The 18,164-nt window shown below is 35.8% G+C and overlaps 1 long non-coding RNA gene across 2 annotated transcripts; it reads right to left on the reverse strand.

The window, feature by feature from the left end:
- Positions 1 to 817: 817 nt before the first annotated feature.
- Positions 818 to 16,611, reverse strand: LOC122238652. Of its 2 annotated transcripts, none has more exons than XR_006217680.1 (3): positions 16,377 to 16,611; positions 1,186 to 1,278; positions 818 to 968 (listed from the first exon to the last, which is right to left on the reverse strand). It is a non-coding gene; the product is annotated as an uncharacterized LOC122238652 (long non-coding RNA). The 2 variants fall into 2 exon arrangements; XR_006217679.1 differs by lacking the exon at positions 16,377 to 16,611 and adding an exon at positions 5,261 to 5,401.
- Between the last annotated feature and the right edge of the window lie 1,553 nt (positions 16,612 to 18,164).

Raw genomic sequence — 18,164 nt, forward strand, 5'->3', positions numbered from 1 at the left:
AGTAATAATAATAAGTAATAATAGGGACAAGTTTGACAATTTCATATGCTTCCTTTTTGACCTTGGTCATCTCACTCACTCTTAAAAATTCCAATTAGCATAAGCAGTCAAGTCCACATCAATTTTCCCATATATTTCATTCCTGGTCATGGCATTGTCAATTCCATCTGCTTGCTAAATGATTAGATATGTATGTGCATATTCTGTCAATAACAGAATAACTATCAAAAATGGATCCAGTCATTTCCCCAGACAAATTGAGGATTCTCATGCCATTTCTCGCATCTCAGTTAATTACATTAACTCCCTTCTAGATCTGTATACCTATAAGTTTATGGCTGTTAACTCTCTTAAAGCTATCCCTTGATCATTTCTCAAATGTGTGTTACTCCCCATGAAGACCAAACAAAACTAAACAAAAGAAGTTAATCCCAAATTTATTCCCTGTCCTTGGAAACTAATTTGAAAATGTTTTTCTTGCTAATCAGAGAACTTGCTGCATTTTCTTTGCACATGGTGGAAAGCAAAGTAATATTAGTTTACATAGGTTTGTCGTGTTGGAACCATAATACCCCTATGTCCTTTTGCAGGGATTATTTAATACACACACACACACACACACACACACACACGTACACATGCACACATGAATATATCCCACATTTTACTCAAGTATTTATTATCCTCTTCTGTTTGGGCACCATATCTAAATCTGACCTTATATCTTAACTTTGAAGAACTGAAAAGTAAGAATACATGAAAGTCAAAGCAAGTAGTTGGCTGATATATGTTTTAAAATCCATTTTATTATTGCTTTCTTAAAGTTGTCAAAGTACAATCTTGAACTTAGCAGGCATAGTAGTTATCAGGCAAAGGAGTTGGCATATCTTCCATTCTTGTTCAGATGCTAGCTTGCTATAATTTTCTGAAATCCACAGGGGATGTTTTGGAGAGAAGCTGTGAGACAGCTAATCAGAAAAAGATATTCTAATGTTTAGTTATATTACAGTGTAGCAGAGGCTCCTGGGGGATATGGCAGAAGCCCCATTGGTTGATTCATTTTAACAGAGTTGAATAAAGCAGGGAAAACAACTATCAGAGGAAATCTCACACTGGTAATTCTTGAAATGAGCTCAAACATGTGTTTTCTAATTTCTGTGATGCTATATATTTTTAAGAACTCACCTTTATTTTACTTTCTCTCCCTTTCTTATTTGCTTTAGTTTTATATTCCATATCCACCAGCATCTGAGACTTATTTCATTTCTACTATGAGCACTGAAACATGACAAAGGGAACAGGGACATTCAGAAGACACCAGTTAAATAATTCAAGTTAAATTCCTTAATTATCCCTATTTGCTTTCTAGGTGTAAATAGATGCCATGTATATATTGGGCATTGCTTTTGGAACATTACAAACCAGAAAGGTTGCCGTAGCAACCTCAGCTACCAATAACCTTCATGAGAAATGAATTCCCAATGGGCATGGAGTCCTTGGCAGTTTACACAGCACTTTTAAGCTATAAATGCACTTGTTATTTATTACAATGATGTAATTAAGTGGGACTGCTAATATTACCCTTATTTCCAAATGACAAAACTTTAACTAAAAGAGGTTAAAGACTTGTCCATATTCATGTTAACAGGAAAGTGGCAGGCTCAGAACTCAAAGCCATGTCTCATGATCATAAGAATCATATATTTTTCAGAGTCAGTATAATTATTGGAAATAATAACATACTATATTTACAGTAAATCATTTTTAAATTTTGGACTCTAGAATGAGCTGGCTGGACATTCTCCTATTGTTAAGGTAAATGTCAGGTGTGGAGCCCATGAGTTTGGGAGTACAAGCTCTGATTTGGAGTACAAGTGATGGCTCTGATTTGAGCAATTAGCCATGGTGATCACACTGACAGATAATCCTTTCAGATTCAGTGATCCAAGCCTTGGATCACCTTGTCAATTTACTCTAGTTCAGTCTCTGAGAAAAGGAAAAAGCAACTTCCCCTTCAATATGGAGGCATGAAATGACGAAATATTACTGGAAGAATGAATATGTAAGGGAAGATAATTGTTCCACATACAAATTAAGAATCATGGTTCACAGTATAATCAATCAATCAATACCTGTAAATCAGTGGTTCTCAACTGGGTGTTGTTTTGCCCCTCCTCCCACCCAGGGGACATTTGGCAATGTCTGGAGACATTTTTGGCTGTCACAACTGGAGGATGCTACCTGCATCAGGTAAGTAGACGCCAAGGATGCTGTTAAGTATCTCACGATACACAGGACAGCTCCCACAACAAAGAATTATTTGAACTAAAATGCCTATAGTGGGGCTGTTAAGATATCTTGCCATATATAATGCAAATAGATTCTGATGCATTTATTTATCCTATAAAAATGATTCTTGGGGCACCTGGGTGGTTCAGTTAAGTGTCCAGCTCTTGATTTCAGCTCAGGTCATGATCTCACATTCATGAGATCAAGCCCCACGATGGTCTCCACACTGGGTGTAGAGCCCCGCTTAAGATTCTTTCTCTCTCGAGCCAAAGCATAAGAGACTCTTAAAAACTGAGAACAAACTGAGGGTTGATGGGGGGTGGGAGGGAGGGGAGGGTGAGTGATGGGTATTGAGGAGGGCACCTTTTGGGATGAGCACTGGGTGTTGTATGGAAACCAATTTGACAATAAATTTCATATATTGAAAAATAAAAAAAATAAAAATAAATAAAAAGATTCTTTCTCTCTCTCCCTCTGCCTCTCTCCTTTGTTTGCTCTCTCAAAAAAAAAAGTGAGCCTTGCAATTGGTTTTTCTAAAATTTCTAAAATTTATGATTAAACACTTTTTTTTATTTTTTAAGATTTTACTAAGTATTACATGGCCATGAGAGAAAAATTAGAAAATAAGAGTAAAGAAAAAAAATCAACCTTAAATCCCACATCCTAGTGGTCAATACTATTAACTTTCTGGTTTTGTCTTATAGACTTTATCTCACACAAATATTCACATATTTACTGACACTCTGGGACAAATATACAATCATGTTATACTTTCCTATAATTTACCAATATATTATGAATAATTCCCTATGTCAGGAAATCATGATTTATCTCATTATTTTTAATGACAGACTAGTATTCGATTTAGGAATGTAACAAATTATATTAACTAACTTTTATCAGATATTTAGATTAGGTCCATTTTTCTTGTTATAAACAACATTGTCATTAATATCCTTATACACAAATTTTGCTGTGTATGTCTGTTTATTTTTAGCATATGGTAGAAAATGATTTTTAGGTCAAGGTCAATCACAGATTTCTGTGATTTTATTTGAGATACTTCTCTAAAATTTATAATACAAAGGTTACACAGATTCACAAATTCATAATTAAGTCCAGTGTAAACCCACTTAATGACATGTGAAAAAATCATTCCTTCAATTTCTGTGCCAAAAAAAACAGATTTCATGATGGTCATATATATATTGATGAATGTTCTAAATTCACATTCTTCAGCAATACATAATCATCAATTTGTGGAGGTAAATAAAGAGGTTGCTAAATTGCCATAATCCTCAATTTGTGGTCAATAAAGTAAAGAAGGCTGACTTCTGTATAGGTGTCCATTTAGATACTTTTATAAAAGGAGAGACATGCGTGAAATTAGGAATTCAGTAGAACTCATAGCAGAAATTAAATAGAATATAATCATCTCAAAGCCCTAGAAAATATTGAGAATTGTGCTGCATTCCCTATTGTTTATAGGATGGGGTTATGAGATTTTTTTAATTATAAAAGGGAAATATATCCCTTCCTATGCTGGAAGATAGAGGAACACCCAGACCACTGGCATCTGGATTATACATAAAAACATTTTCAAAGAGAGGAAAAGAATACAAGGAAATTATCCAGGCTCATGAGTTACTTTGTGTATTCCAAAACCAGAGGGAAAATGCCACTGTGGCAGGAAGCAAAAATGTTCTGCTATCCCCCCCACCACCACCACATACAATTTGATGTTTTTTTTGTTGAGTATTAGAAAAATATTTATGAAATGCAATTTAATACATTTGCTAAAAATTAACACAAAGATGGATTTTCAGCTAATTAACGTACTCTCAAAAAAAGGCAGTGGGGAAATGCTTGTTAATGTTTAAGCCATAAGATACACAAAAATGCAGGCAATATTTCATCGTGACACCCAGGAGACCCATGTGTGACACAATATAGAGTCTATGTGTATCTCACTCTCCACAGGAACTAATTTTGAAGCACCAGAATGCTGTGAATTGGCTGTAAAACAATGTTGAAGAAACTCAACATAGAACAGAAGGCACACTTTCCTTAGGAAGAATGCTGATAAAATTTTAATGAACTAACATGTTGTCGTGGGGATTTGTTGCTATTCATTAATTCATTGTGCTGTTCCTCTATAGTTTTGCTGAAGTTGAGTGACAAATTGTCAAGTCGCTGTTCTGGTGGTTTACACTGCCTCATTGATACCCTAAATTCAGGGGGTAAATTCTCTCAGAGACTTACCCCATTGCACGTGGGGTAACACGTTTTTTAGCGTCATGTACACTCAACTGTATTTCAAATGAAACTCCATCTCTAGGGTAGGCCTTTGACTCTGCAGAACAGTGAAAATAATCACAGAATGACTGACAGTGCTGGTCACAGATGGAGACTACCATAGGAGCCAGGGCTAGGGAAGGCTCTACCACACAAAACAGTCAACTGGCCACCTATGAATTAGGGTAAAAGTCTCAGAAGAAAAGAATAATTCAATCATAAAATCATAGAGAGCCAGCGTTTGGAGGCTGTTCAGTCTGTTTCATTTTGCAAATGAGAAACTGAGGAGGCCCACAGAGATAAAGCCTGGCCAAGGATGTGAATGGCAAAGCAAGGATTAGAAACTAAGTATTTTGACTTATATCAATTTTCCTATCATGGTGCCTCCCTGGGTTTCTTCTCTTGTTCTTTTCACTCCCAATAGCTTTCATATTTTCTCCTTGAAATTACTTTTAAAGGCACAATAATGTGAAATAATATCCCTGGGGTATAGGAACACAGACAGAGGTGGTCTACCATTAAGTTTTCGTACTGTTTTTTAATGCACACAAATTCTATGCTATAAATGATCCATATTTGTGTTAATAGAATTTTCTAAGTCTTTGAGTAAAGGATGTTCACAGAAGATTTGGAAAAGTTGTGCAATATTTTATACACCTCCGGGCTGCATACCTACTCTGTAATAATCAGGTGAGGATAGTAGGCCAAAAGCAGTCAGAGCAAAGATTCTGATGTGAGGAATGTCTGTGTCCTCATCATGGTCATTATTAAACAATATTGATATGATGTGATTACTGCTTCTGTGTCTTGGTGGAGGCCAGCTGAAAGAAACCACACCATTCTGTGAGGGCAGTGACATTGAGAAGCAGCCAGAGAGGAAGAAAAAACAAAACCCAGCCTGGCACCAAATATTCATTTGGTATTTGCAGACAGCCAAAGATCAGTGGATGGAGAGTTTCGGTTTTCTTTTTTTTTTTTTTTTTTTTTTAAATGCTGTTCTTCTCCCCCACTGCCAATTGTTTGAGGATATTAGTTTTATGTAACTGTGTTAACTTCCCACTTTTGCAAGACACTGAGAGGACTCAAATTTATAATATGCAAGGTTTTTCTTTTGAATTTAAAAACTCACTATCAAACTTCACTAACATCATTTTTTATTCTAAATCCTTGTTACTCAATGTACCTATTGGACCATCAGCATCACCTGAGATCTGCCAGAAATACAGAATCTCAGGACCTAGCCTAGACTTACGGAATCTGCCTTTTAGTAAGATCCCCAAATGACTCATTAAAGTTGAAGCAGCTCTGGACTACATTACATAAAACCAATGTAGCATCCTTACACGTGGAGCTAATAAGACATAGAACACATAACACAAAGACACTTACTAGGATCTCTCTTCTCTGCTGCTCCCAGCAGGCAAGAATAATTGCTACTATATTACATTGTACTTTTCTAAAAAAAAAAAAGTTTGTATTGCTACAAAGAAAAGCTTTTTTAACCAGGTATTATGTACCTAATGAAAATATTTGCTATTCTTGACTTCCTCACAAGAAATGCAATGCTTGTTAAATCTGAATACATTTTTATTTGCTAATGGCTGTATTCCAGTAATAGCAGCAGCTGACATTCACTGGAGGCTCTCTATGTGCCAGGCACTGCATGAAGGAGATGATGCACATTTCCTAATTGAATCCTCTCAACAACTCAAAGAGGTGGGCAATCATTTGGGCAATCCTTCATTTTACAGAAGGAGAAATTAAAGCACAGAGTCTGTCTGAGAATATAGTATATTTTACATGAAGTAACAGTGGAATCTGAACCCGCAAACGTGGAATCTGCCATCCACCATATTAGTTTTTGATTAAGCCACTAGCACAGAGAAATAATACCTAGATTAAAACATAGATATTTCTGAGGCGCCTGGGTGGCTCAGTGGGTTAAGCATTGCATGACTCCTGGACTTCAGCTGGGGTCATGATATGGTTTATGAGTTGGAGCTCAGCATCAGGTTCTGTGCTGACAGAGCCTACTTTGGATTCTGTCTCCCTCTCTCTCTGCCCCTCCCTCACTTGCTCTCTATCTCTCCCAAAATAAATAAAAATAAACTTTTAAAAAACATTTTTTTAATGTTTATTTATTTTTGAGAGAGCGCAAGAGAGCATGAGAAGGGGAGGGACAGACAGAAAGGAAGACACAGAATCTGAAGCAGGTTCCAGGTTCCAAGTGGTCAGCATAGAGCCCCATATGGAGCTTGAACTGATGAACCCTTAGATCGTGACCTGGGCCAAAGTTGCCTGTTAACTCACTGAGCCACCCAGGTGCCCCTAAATAAAAATAAACTTTAAAAAAATATAAATATTTCTTCTAATGTCCCCAATGCTATTCTTCAGCCATGACATGTTTCTGTTTTATCAGAAAACCTAACAAATAACTAATAATTACTAATCAACTACACCTGCAGTAACCTAAAAAGAAGAAATTAACAATATATTAAGGAGCTATGGAAATTTCTAATGCTAATTATTAACTTTATTTTTTTTAATTTCTTTAAAGATTATATTTTTTTGCTTGCTTATTTATTTATTTATTTATGTATTTATTTATAATATGAAATTCATTGTCAAATTGGTTTCCATACAACACCCAGCGCTCATCCCAACAGGTGCCCTCCTCATTTTATTTTTAAGTAGTCTCTCCACCCAGAAGGTGGCTCAAACTCACAATGGGAAATCAAAAGCCACAGGCTCCACCCACTGAGCCAGCCAAGAGCCTCTTTTTTTTTTTAAGAGCTAATCATTAACTTTAAATAAGATTTGAAGTCCTCCCAGATGATCAAACTTATTGATACTCCTTGACTTATAATTTTACCTGAAACAAACCCATCCTAAAATGAAAATCAGAAATAAGTCTAAACTAAATCAGAAATAAGAGTTATCCCTTGCAATCACTTTATATCATTTCCAATTTAACTAATATGAAACTCAACATTAGAGACTTACTTAAGTGAATTATGCTATATTCATATATTAAAATATAACAGTGTCAAAATTTTATTTTCAAATATTTTTTTTATAATATGGGAACATATGCATTAAATAAAAAAAAGTTGGGTACAACTTTATCGATATAATGTGATCTTTTTTCTGATATATATATTCTTTAGTAAAAGGCGAAAGATTTATGCGATCTGAAGAGAAACCAGAGTATCTGATATATATATTCTAAACGAATATACATATGAATGTCTACATTATGTTTGTGTTTTTCTTTCTTCTTTATTTTTGGGAACTGTCCAAAATAAGCATGATTTTATAAGTAACTTTATAATTTTCAAACCAGGAAAAATAAGTTCTGTAGTCATTAAATCCTAAGAGCCAGTATGAATATTTATTGGAATTTCACAAAATGTATTTAAATTTCAAACTTTTTGCATTTTATGAAGCAGGAATTTTGACTCATTCAATATTTTCCTAAGTAAAGACATACAGGTAAAAAGTCTCATTTGGATACAGCAATAAAACATGTATTTGAAAATTGATCCCAGGCTCGCGTTGGTTAATCATGGTCTGCCACTTAGTTTATGTACGCATAATATTTGAATTGATATATACACAGATATTTGAACTGATACATGCATAAAACACAGACTGCAAACTAGAGCAGAATCAAAAGCCATGTAGACTTTGGCTGATGTCACTCAAGAGTTCCACCGGGCCCTATTCAAGAGCAGTTACAGATTTACAGCCTCATTATCATTTTCTCATTTTAAGATAGATACCATTGTCACTTAAAAGTCCCTTCTATTTCTTTTTTTAAACTATTAATGATCAAGAATTGTTCAAAAATACGTTTCCCTTTGAAATTCTTGGATTTGTATGCATTTTTGTGACACATAAGGCACAATTTCACACCCCATATTTATGTTCATTTCCATATTAATGGGACTCCGAGTAACTTTCAAAATTATTTCCATGAGCACACACATAATCCCCAGGCGCATCATATTTTTTTTCCTAAAGACCTTACAGTAAACATGAAGCAGGTGAGAAAACAAAACTCACTAACAATCAAATTAAGTTCAGGTGATCTAGCCATTTTCTATATAGAATTATGTTCCAGAACCGAATGCTAGGAAAACTTATACAAGCAGCCAAATCCTTGCTTTTTAAATTTAGACACAAAAGAATGTCCAAAGCAATGGATGACATTTCATCATGTGATTCTCATAATTAATTTGTTATGAGCTCCCACAAATAAAATAAATGTTGAATGATACAGACTTCTGTTGTCAAAAGCATCCCTCTCTCATTCCTGCCTCTCTGGCTCCTGACATTATTTCTTGGTTATTGGTTGACAGTTCAGTGCCTTGAGTGTTGCTCTCGCTGTAGGGTTAGCAGGATAATTGACAAACCATAGGGATCGGATCCCTGGATTAGGATGACCGGACTGTCAAAACAACCATGACATACTCTCACATCAGCTTCGACTGCAAGTCAAGGCTGTGAGGGAAACATTCACCCTGGCAGGGCCAGATGGGAAGTGTTTAGTTTATAATATTTCCCACTGCAAAGTATACTTCAGCAAGGAACAGGAACAATGTAATATCATTTTTAAAACAGAATTTACAAAAAGATATAATTCAACGAAAAAATCCACCAAAGTCACAGTTAATTCAAGCATTAATGTGAAATAAACATTCCAGAGGCTTATTTCACTTATATGATGTATCCTTCGGATTATATAAAATGTCTTTAGCTTTTATTAGAAGAATGACATGTATTTGGGAAAACTCTATCTGTACTGATAGAATGTATTTATGAAACATTATGTATGTATGTATTATGTATGCACAAAATCAAAGGGGAGTGTGGTGAAAATCCGGTTTTATGCTGTATGTATAATTTTGTCTAAAAACTATCTTGTAAACTTTAAATCAAACTGATGCATGCATGTAATTCATATTAATAAGTAGTACACCACAAGTTATGATATCAATTAGGGGTTATATAATGTTTCATCTTAAGGGGCACAGTTAAAAAAAATGTTTCAAAAACTCTAACTAAATTTGCCACTTTAAACATTGTCTCTAGACTTTCAGAATCCTATCATAGATCTTTGAAATGACAGCTCAAGTGACATCTATTTATAATGCAGACATATTCTCTGTATGAAAACATAGATTGCAAAACCGTTAAGGGGAAATTAAAATGCAAATACAAAAAAGGGTTATTTACTTAGTTCTGTGCCAGCTAACACATGGGACATGGACACCTAGGATTAGAAAGATCCAATTATTTTTAAAATATAAAACTTAAAGAACTTATTCATGCACCACTTGGGTCTTGGAATATGATCAAAATAGTTTTGGAATAGTTAATCAGTATTTTTCCATCAGAGTCAAATTTTTCAAAACATTAAAAAGAAAAAGCAAGAAGTATGAGTGAATATTATTTACCGACAGACACTTCAGTTTAACAAATACTGAAATGTTCAAAAACAAGGATTGGAATAAGATGACATTAAACTATCCATTTTTATCTTGTAAAACTGAGATTTTTTTTGAAAGGATCATTAACATTTGTGAATAAGGGAAAAAACATTAAATTTTATTAGTCCCAACCAAGTCGGTTTTATGCTTCCAGTACTATGCATCAAAATATCATTCTGGAACAAACTGAAGCATCCTCACATTTTTATGCATATTTCACTTGCTTAAGAAAAAGAAATGGAGCCTAGAGTTGGAAGTAATATGGCAAATAGGATGTTCTGAAGGATACAACAAATTTTCAAAAATGTGTAACTGATAAATGCAATCTTAAAAACTACAAGCAATGCAAAGCACTGTTTCACATGGGAGAGTAACCCGTAGGTTCCTGCACCTCCAAGTGATCTTGTGCAGTGTGAGTTAAAAGAGGAAATGAATGTAAATTAATCTTCATGCTGTTACCATGAATTAGGCAGGGCAGGCATTAACACCATTGTTTTGAGGCAAGGAAATGTGAGGTTAAATGACACCGGTATGTGGCAGAGCTAGGACATGAACCCAGTTTGTGTAACATACTTAGCTCCTTTTCCTAATACATAATAAAGAGGTGCCCCCCCCAACAGAAACAGAGAAACACAATTCTTTTCTTATTGCCATTTTTCCTATGTAGGCATGGCTTTTGTTCCATATATGAACTGTATTAAGACACTTCCAATAAATTATCGAAGAGCCAAATTCTCTTTCTTCTACTTCAAAGAGAGGCATAAACCAATTTATTTGGTGACAGTAATAGTAAATTTAAAGAATATCCCAACAGTTACTTTGAGTTGTGATCTTTGTCATGTAGGTAAGAAAGCAACCAATGTACAACTTCACTGTGCCATCTACTGCTTCCCCATTTTAGAGATGAGCACTAGACGTTCACAACTTGTTCAAGACGATCCCAAGGTCACATAATTATAACAGAAAAAAGCTGTGAGGAGTCTTTCTGTTAAATCAGCCTGCTTGTCCATGAAATTCACAACATTTTTATCATTATCACATTATCATTATAATATTGTCTATGATGGGGTTCCAAATGTTTAAAGTGTTGGATCAATAAAAGTCCTAAACCTTGATTAAGGTATTCTTCATCCCTAGGCAACACTAATATACATATATATATAGTTTTTAAGATTGCATTTATCAGTTACACATTTTTGAAAATTTGCTGTATCCTTCAGAACATCCTATTTGCCATATTACTTCCAACTCTAGGCTCCATTTCTTTTTCTTACATATATATATATATATATATATATATATATATGGTAAGATTTATTTATTTAGAGAGAGAGAGAAAGAGAGGGAGGGAGGGAGAGACAGTGCAACCACGGGGAAGGGCAGAGAGAGAAGAAAAGTCCCATGCAGGCTCGGTGCTGTCAGCACAAAGCCCCATGCAGGGCTCAAACTCATGAACACTGAGATCATGACTTGAGCCAAAATCAAGAGTTGGAAGTTTAATCAAATGAGCCACACAGGTGCCCCGCAACACTGTATTTTAATCACTTAAGAACAATTAAGCAGTTATTCAGCTTTTTACATTCTTCAGTACCTACCTATGGTTAAGAGTTCACACCTATGTTACTTCTAGTGCGTGCCCAACACACACATATTCAGTAGGGTTACTTTACATTCTTTCCTTTAGTTAATCATATGGCTGAGAAATTTTTTTATTACACTATGAAAATTGTCTTAATTAGTAGGATATTCCAAAATCAAAATTCAGTAGCCACCAACAAATATAAAAATTGAAGTTATTACAACAAGGTATAAAATTCATGATCATATAGTGGTTTTTTTTGCTTGGGCAAGTAACCGATTTCATTGGAAGAGGGAGTTTTGATATGTGTGGATACAGTAAATGAAATTGTTGTTCACACTGACTAAAATTCTTTCCAGTTAAGTAAAAAGAAAATGTACAAAACTAATTCAAATGAACATACCATGAATATGGCACTAATACAGAAAATAAAGTAAGAATTTTGATAGCTTGAACAACAAAAAGGAAATTATTTTCCTTTGCTATTGAAAAACTCTTTTAAGGAGCACCTGGGTGTTAAGTCAGTTAAGTATCCAACTCTTGATCTCGGCTCAGGTCATGATCTCAAAGTTCATGGGATCAAGCCCCACATTGGGCTATGCACTAACAGCATGGAGCCTGCTTGGAATTCTCTCTCTACCCCTCCCCCACTCATGCTCATGCTCTCTCTCAAAATAAATAATAAACATAAAAAAAGAAAACTCTCTTCAGCTATTTATATAGTTCTGAACTTGATCTCTGCCACAATAGTTTCAGAGGGCAAAAAGATTGGGAAGAGGAAGAAACCTGAGGAAGGAAATTATAAAGCAGTTAAGGTACCAAGATGTTGATAAAAAGAGGAAAAAACAAAAGATAAATTACATATTTAAATCTAGAAAAGTACCCTAAAGATGAAAATCAATCTCTTAATTTAAAGCAACTGTTAAATCCCTTAACAAAAAGTCCACAGAGGGGCACCTGGGTGGCTGAGTCAGTTAAGCATCTGACTCTTGATCTCAGCTCAGTTCTTGATCTCAGGGTTGTGAGTTCAAGCCCCACATTGGGCTCTGTGCATAGCATGAAGCCTACTTTAAAAAAAAAAAAAAAAAGTCCACAGAGATTGAAGGACTTCTATACAATGAGAATTTGTAACAATATAATTTTACACTGGCAAGAACCAGGTATCTAGATTCATTTCTCACCACCACCACCACTACCTCCAACCCAGAGAAGAGTAGAAAAGAGCAGTGGAAAAATACAACTCCAGCATGGTGGAAAATGTGGACTGTTCAGAAAAGATTATGAGAATGGCCCACATCCTCTCTCTCCAGCTCTTCATCCCTATTTCCTGTTCCTTCCTGTTCCTCCAGTGAAGTACTGCAGAGGGGGAAAAGTGAATGGAAGGGGCAGAGGAATGGCGGGGGGAGAAAATGGTGTCTAAGGATGGAGTTTGAACACCACAGGGACCCATTGGCTTCATGTAGTCCTAGGCAGAATCTACACACTGTAAATTTATACACTGCATACACACAAATACATACAGTTGACCTTCGAACAACACAAGGGTTAGGGGCACCAATTCCCCCACCACCAGTAGAAAAAGCTGCATATATAATTTTGGAGTCACGCAAAACTTTACTACTAAAAGCCTAACTACTAAGTCTTACCAATAACATAAACAGTTGATTACCACATACATATTTTGTTATATACTGTATTCTTACAATAAAAATAAGCTAGAGAAAAAATACAAGAAAATCATGGGGCACCAGGATGGCTCAGTCAGTTGAGTGTCCAACTCTTGATTTTGGTTCAGGTCATGATCTCATGGGTTAGTGAGTTCAAGCCCTGCATCAGGCTCTACACTGACAGTGCAGAGCCTGCTTGGAATTCTCTCTCTCTACTTCTCTCTCTTCCCCTCCCTACTCTCTCTCTCTCAGAATAAATAAACTTTTTAAAAAAAAAGAAAATCATAAGGAAGAGAAAATATATTTACAGTACTGTATTTATAGAAAAATCTGTGTAACAGTGGACCCATGCAGTTCAAACCCATATTAATAGTTCCAGAGTCAACTATATAGATAGATAGATATCTATATCTACACATTCATGTGTATAAACATAAATGTATATACACACATATCCTTTTTAGGAACACACACACACATACACACATCCATCCCTTTTAGAGAAAATTATCTACTCAGATGCTACTATTATCATTTAAGGATATTATCCCTTGGGTGTAAAACAAATATTATGTTACCAAAGCAGGTATACATACAAAACATTTAGAATATCTCAAGTTGTTTTTTTATATGTATTTTTAAAAGAGTCCTAGGCAAAAAATTCAAATAAGCTTCAACTTTTACAGCCTGGGAACCAATATAGAGTCAGAAAGTTAGCACTAAAATGCCTGAGGGGGCAAACAGTTGTTTAATGAGGACAAATGGAATAAAATTAAAATGCAGCCTAATAAAATAACTTCTAAATGTAACGTTAGCTCAGTCATGTGGCTCAAATATTTTTGCTCAAAGGTACATAAATGTAATCTTGGTAAAATAAAAATATAAAATGAAAGAAAAGAAGAAAAACAGTAAAGAATCCCTAGCCATCAATTATAGAAATAAGGGAATAGAAAAATATAAGTAAGATTATAACAAAAAGATTATTATTGTAATATCTCCCCAACCTAATGAAAGTTTGTCATGAAAAATCATGATGTTTAAGATCCCAAAGATGTCTGGGTATAAGCCTCACACAGAAAAAATACAACTCTCATTTGTGAAGTGGGCTTCAATGTAGAAATCTTTTTAATGGTTCATTGGCTTCAAGGCTGATTAGAATTCTCTAGACCAAAGCCCTACAATTATTGTTTGGTATTAATTAGTTGAGATATGCACAAAGCTAAGCCCCAGTAGTCTTTAAATGTCACTGAGTGTCCGAGAAAGCCAAGAATATCTTACCATCTTAAGATGGTAAGATTATTATTATTATTCAGTTATTATTCAGATATTATTTGGATATTCAGTTCAGTCCAAACTGGCCTCTGGAACACCAAAGAAAAGCCCAGAAAAGCCAAAGAATTCAAAAGACCCTGGTCACACACATCAATCAGCATTTAGGCATATTAGGTATTTTTTTTATTTTGTTTAATGTTTATTCATTTTTGAGAGACAGAGAGAGACAGAGTATGAGCAGGGGAGGGGCAGAGAAAGAAGGAGACACAGAACATGAAGAGGGCTCCAGGCTCCAAGCTGTCAGCACAGAGCCTGATGCAGGGCTCGAACCTACAAACAGCAAGATGATGACCTGAGCCGAAGTCGCCCAATCGACTGAACCACCCAGGTGCCCCTATTTGTATATTTTTAAATCATATTATATAACCACTCCTAAGGAAATACTTGCTAATAGTTTTGTAAAAGAGCCATTGCAATTTGGGACATTTAATTGAAGGGCTAAGCCCAGCCTCTCTGTCATAGTCAGTTGGTGAGACCGTCTAGAGGAAAGCCTATGCCTTCCCCTACTCAGTACACACATTTGCCAGGGTCTTGCAGCCTGCATTTAGAACACTTCATGAGGTCAAGAAAGATGTGCGATTGTTCTACACAACCATGTCATAGTCCAGTGGTGGTACCATGGGTCTGACAGCACAGTCCTGGGAAAGTATCCAGATATCTCCCACACCTACCAGGCATGGCCTCTCCTTCTGCCAGCAGCTACTACTCATTAATGTCACAGCTATTTCCTGACCGCAAATGGCACACTCATAGCCCATTTCTCTGAGATGTATGTGTCAACCCAGCTTTGAACAGTTTCTTATCACCCTAAACTCCAAGTGGCCACCAATCTTAATGAACTTAAAGTCTGTATATTCACATGCGTGGTTTTCAAAAAATATTTTTGACAAATAAACAAATCAAGTTGTAAAAATCCCTATAGGATAGCTACTGTACAAAAACACATAAATAAAGAAAAATTAAAAACCAAAGAAAGAGAGAGGAATGGAACCAGGGAAGATTCACAGAAAAATTTCAAATTATAATGTTTCTTTTCTTAAAAAAAAAAAAAAATCAAACATCTCCTTCCAGGAAGATAGAGTAGACATACACATTCCTCCTACTAAGTACAACTAAAACCTCTCTACATTACATATATTAAAATAAAAAAGAAGGGGTGCCTAGGTGGCTCCCAGTTGAGCATCTGACTTCAGCTCAGGTCATGATCTCATGGTCTGCGAGTTCAAGCCCCATGTCAGGCTCGGTGCTGACAGCTCAGAGCCTGGAGCCTGCTTCAAATTCTGTGTCTCCCTCTCTCTCTGCCCCTCCCCTAGGCACGCTCTGTCTCTCTCTCTCAAAAATAAATAAACATTAAATTTTTTTAAAAAATAAAATAAAATAAAATAAAATAAAAATGAAATGAAAAAGAAGACTCTGAAAGATGGGAAGATTAAGACTACTTAGGGACTTCAGAACCCCCAAAAGGACAAGGTGATGAGACCTGTTTTCTTTTTATCTCTTATATCCCAGACTTAGAGCCAAAGATGCTGATACTTGAAAATTGCCAAAGGATGCAGATCAAAAAAACAAAACAAAACAAAACAAAAGCAGTCTCTCTCTAGCTAAAGGAGCAGGAAGAAGGAAGCCTATCAGAACAGAAAACTTTTAGACATCAACCACATTACTGCACCTAAATACCACAGGAAAAAAAAAAAAAAAAAACAACCCTGTGGCCCCACTTACACCAAGGCGAGCAAAGGACAAGTGGAGAATGTAGACTTTTACCCTCACCAGGCTATCTGAGGTATACCAAAGCTCCCCTCAGCACACACACATACTACCCCAATAAGGTGATGTCACAGAAGACTGAGCAGGGAGCTGGGACTTCCATCCACACTGAGCCAGTAAGGAGACACCCCCCTCAATTTTAGTGGAGACCAAGTGGGCATCCCAGACTTCCACTCTCATCCAATATTAATCAGACACTCCATTCTGCATGGCTGAGTGGCGTCAGGGGCCTAGTAAAGAGTCAAGATTTTCACCACCACCCAGCAGTAATGAGCCAACCCTCTGTGATATCAGCAGGGCTGTGTGATGAGTAATATGTGATAAGAGGCATTCCTATCTTTGTCAGTCAGGATGGTTATCAGTAGAGGGCCAGTAAGGCAAACAGAAACTCAGCCTACCCAGGAACACTGAGGAGCCCTCCCCTGGTCCCTCTCCATCTGGGTCAAAGGAAGCCTAGTCGAGAAACTGAAGGTCCATTCTTAAATATCAATACCATGGCAGCACCCTCTGTCATTCCCCTGACAGAGCAGTGTGACTGGGAGGTAGCTAAAACAAAAGGTTGAATTAAGATCCAGAGTCTTACAATATTCTAACTGTCCACGTGTCAAATAAAAGTTATTCATCATACCAAGAACCAAGAAGATCTCAACTTAAATGTAAAAAGATAATCAATAGATGCCAAAATCAAGATGAAGGAGGTATAAGATATATTTGATAAAGATTTAAAACAACCATCAAGAAAAGGCTTGGACAAGCCATTATGAACATGTGTGGAACAAAAATTACAAAGTCTCAAGTTAAAAAGAGAGAGAAGGGAAAGATAGAAGAACCAAACGGAAATATTAGAACTGAAAAATACAACAGCTGGAATTTTAGAAAACAACTCAATGGATGGACTTAATAGCAGCATTGAAGGGACAGAGAAAAGAATCAGTGATCTTGAAGATAAAACATAAAAATAAAAAATAAACCAATCTGAACAACAAAGAAAATATACTTTAAAAAAAGCAGAGCTTCATGCACTCGTGGGAGTATAATAAAAGATCTAACATCTGTGTCATTGGAGTCCAAAGAGGGCAGGTAAAGAAGTACTCAGAGAAATAATGGCTGTAAATTTCCAAAATTTGGCAAAAGACATAAAGTTACAGATTCAACTAAGCAAACCCCAAATGGGATCAGCCCAAAGAAATCCACACCAAAACACATCACAATCAAACTTCTCAAAACTAAGGGCAAAGAAAATATCTTAAAAGCAGTGAGAGAGAAATAACACCTTAATATGGGGGGGGGGAACAATTTGAACAACAGTAGATTTTTCATCTGACATCACAGAGGCCAGAAACAAGTGTATATTTTTCAAGTACTGAAAGAAAAAACAACAATTGTGAACTCAAAATTTTATATTTAGAGAAAATATCTGTCAGGAATGAAGGTGAAACCAATACTTGAGCCCCAACATATCAACAACTATATTAAATGTAAATTGCCTGAGTATCCCCACTAAAAGACAGAGACTGGCAGAATGGACTAAAAGCATCAGCCAATTCTATGTGTACACAAAAAGGTAAGTTGAAAGTAAAAGACAGGGAAAAGATAAATTATGCAAACACTAATCAAAGCAAAACAGGAGTGGCATATTACTAATGAAAGAAGTCAAGCTGAGAAAGTTATATGCTATGATTCCAACTAACATTCTGGAAAAGGCAAAACAAGGGAGACAGTGAGAACATCAGGGATTGCCAG

The sequence above is a fragment of the Panthera tigris genome, chromosome B2, assembly GCF_018350195.1.
Source record: "Panthera tigris isolate Pti1 chromosome B2, P.tigris_Pti1_mat1.1, whole genome shotgun sequence".
Lineage (NCBI taxonomy): Eukaryota > Metazoa > Chordata > Mammalia > Carnivora > Felidae > Panthera > Panthera tigris.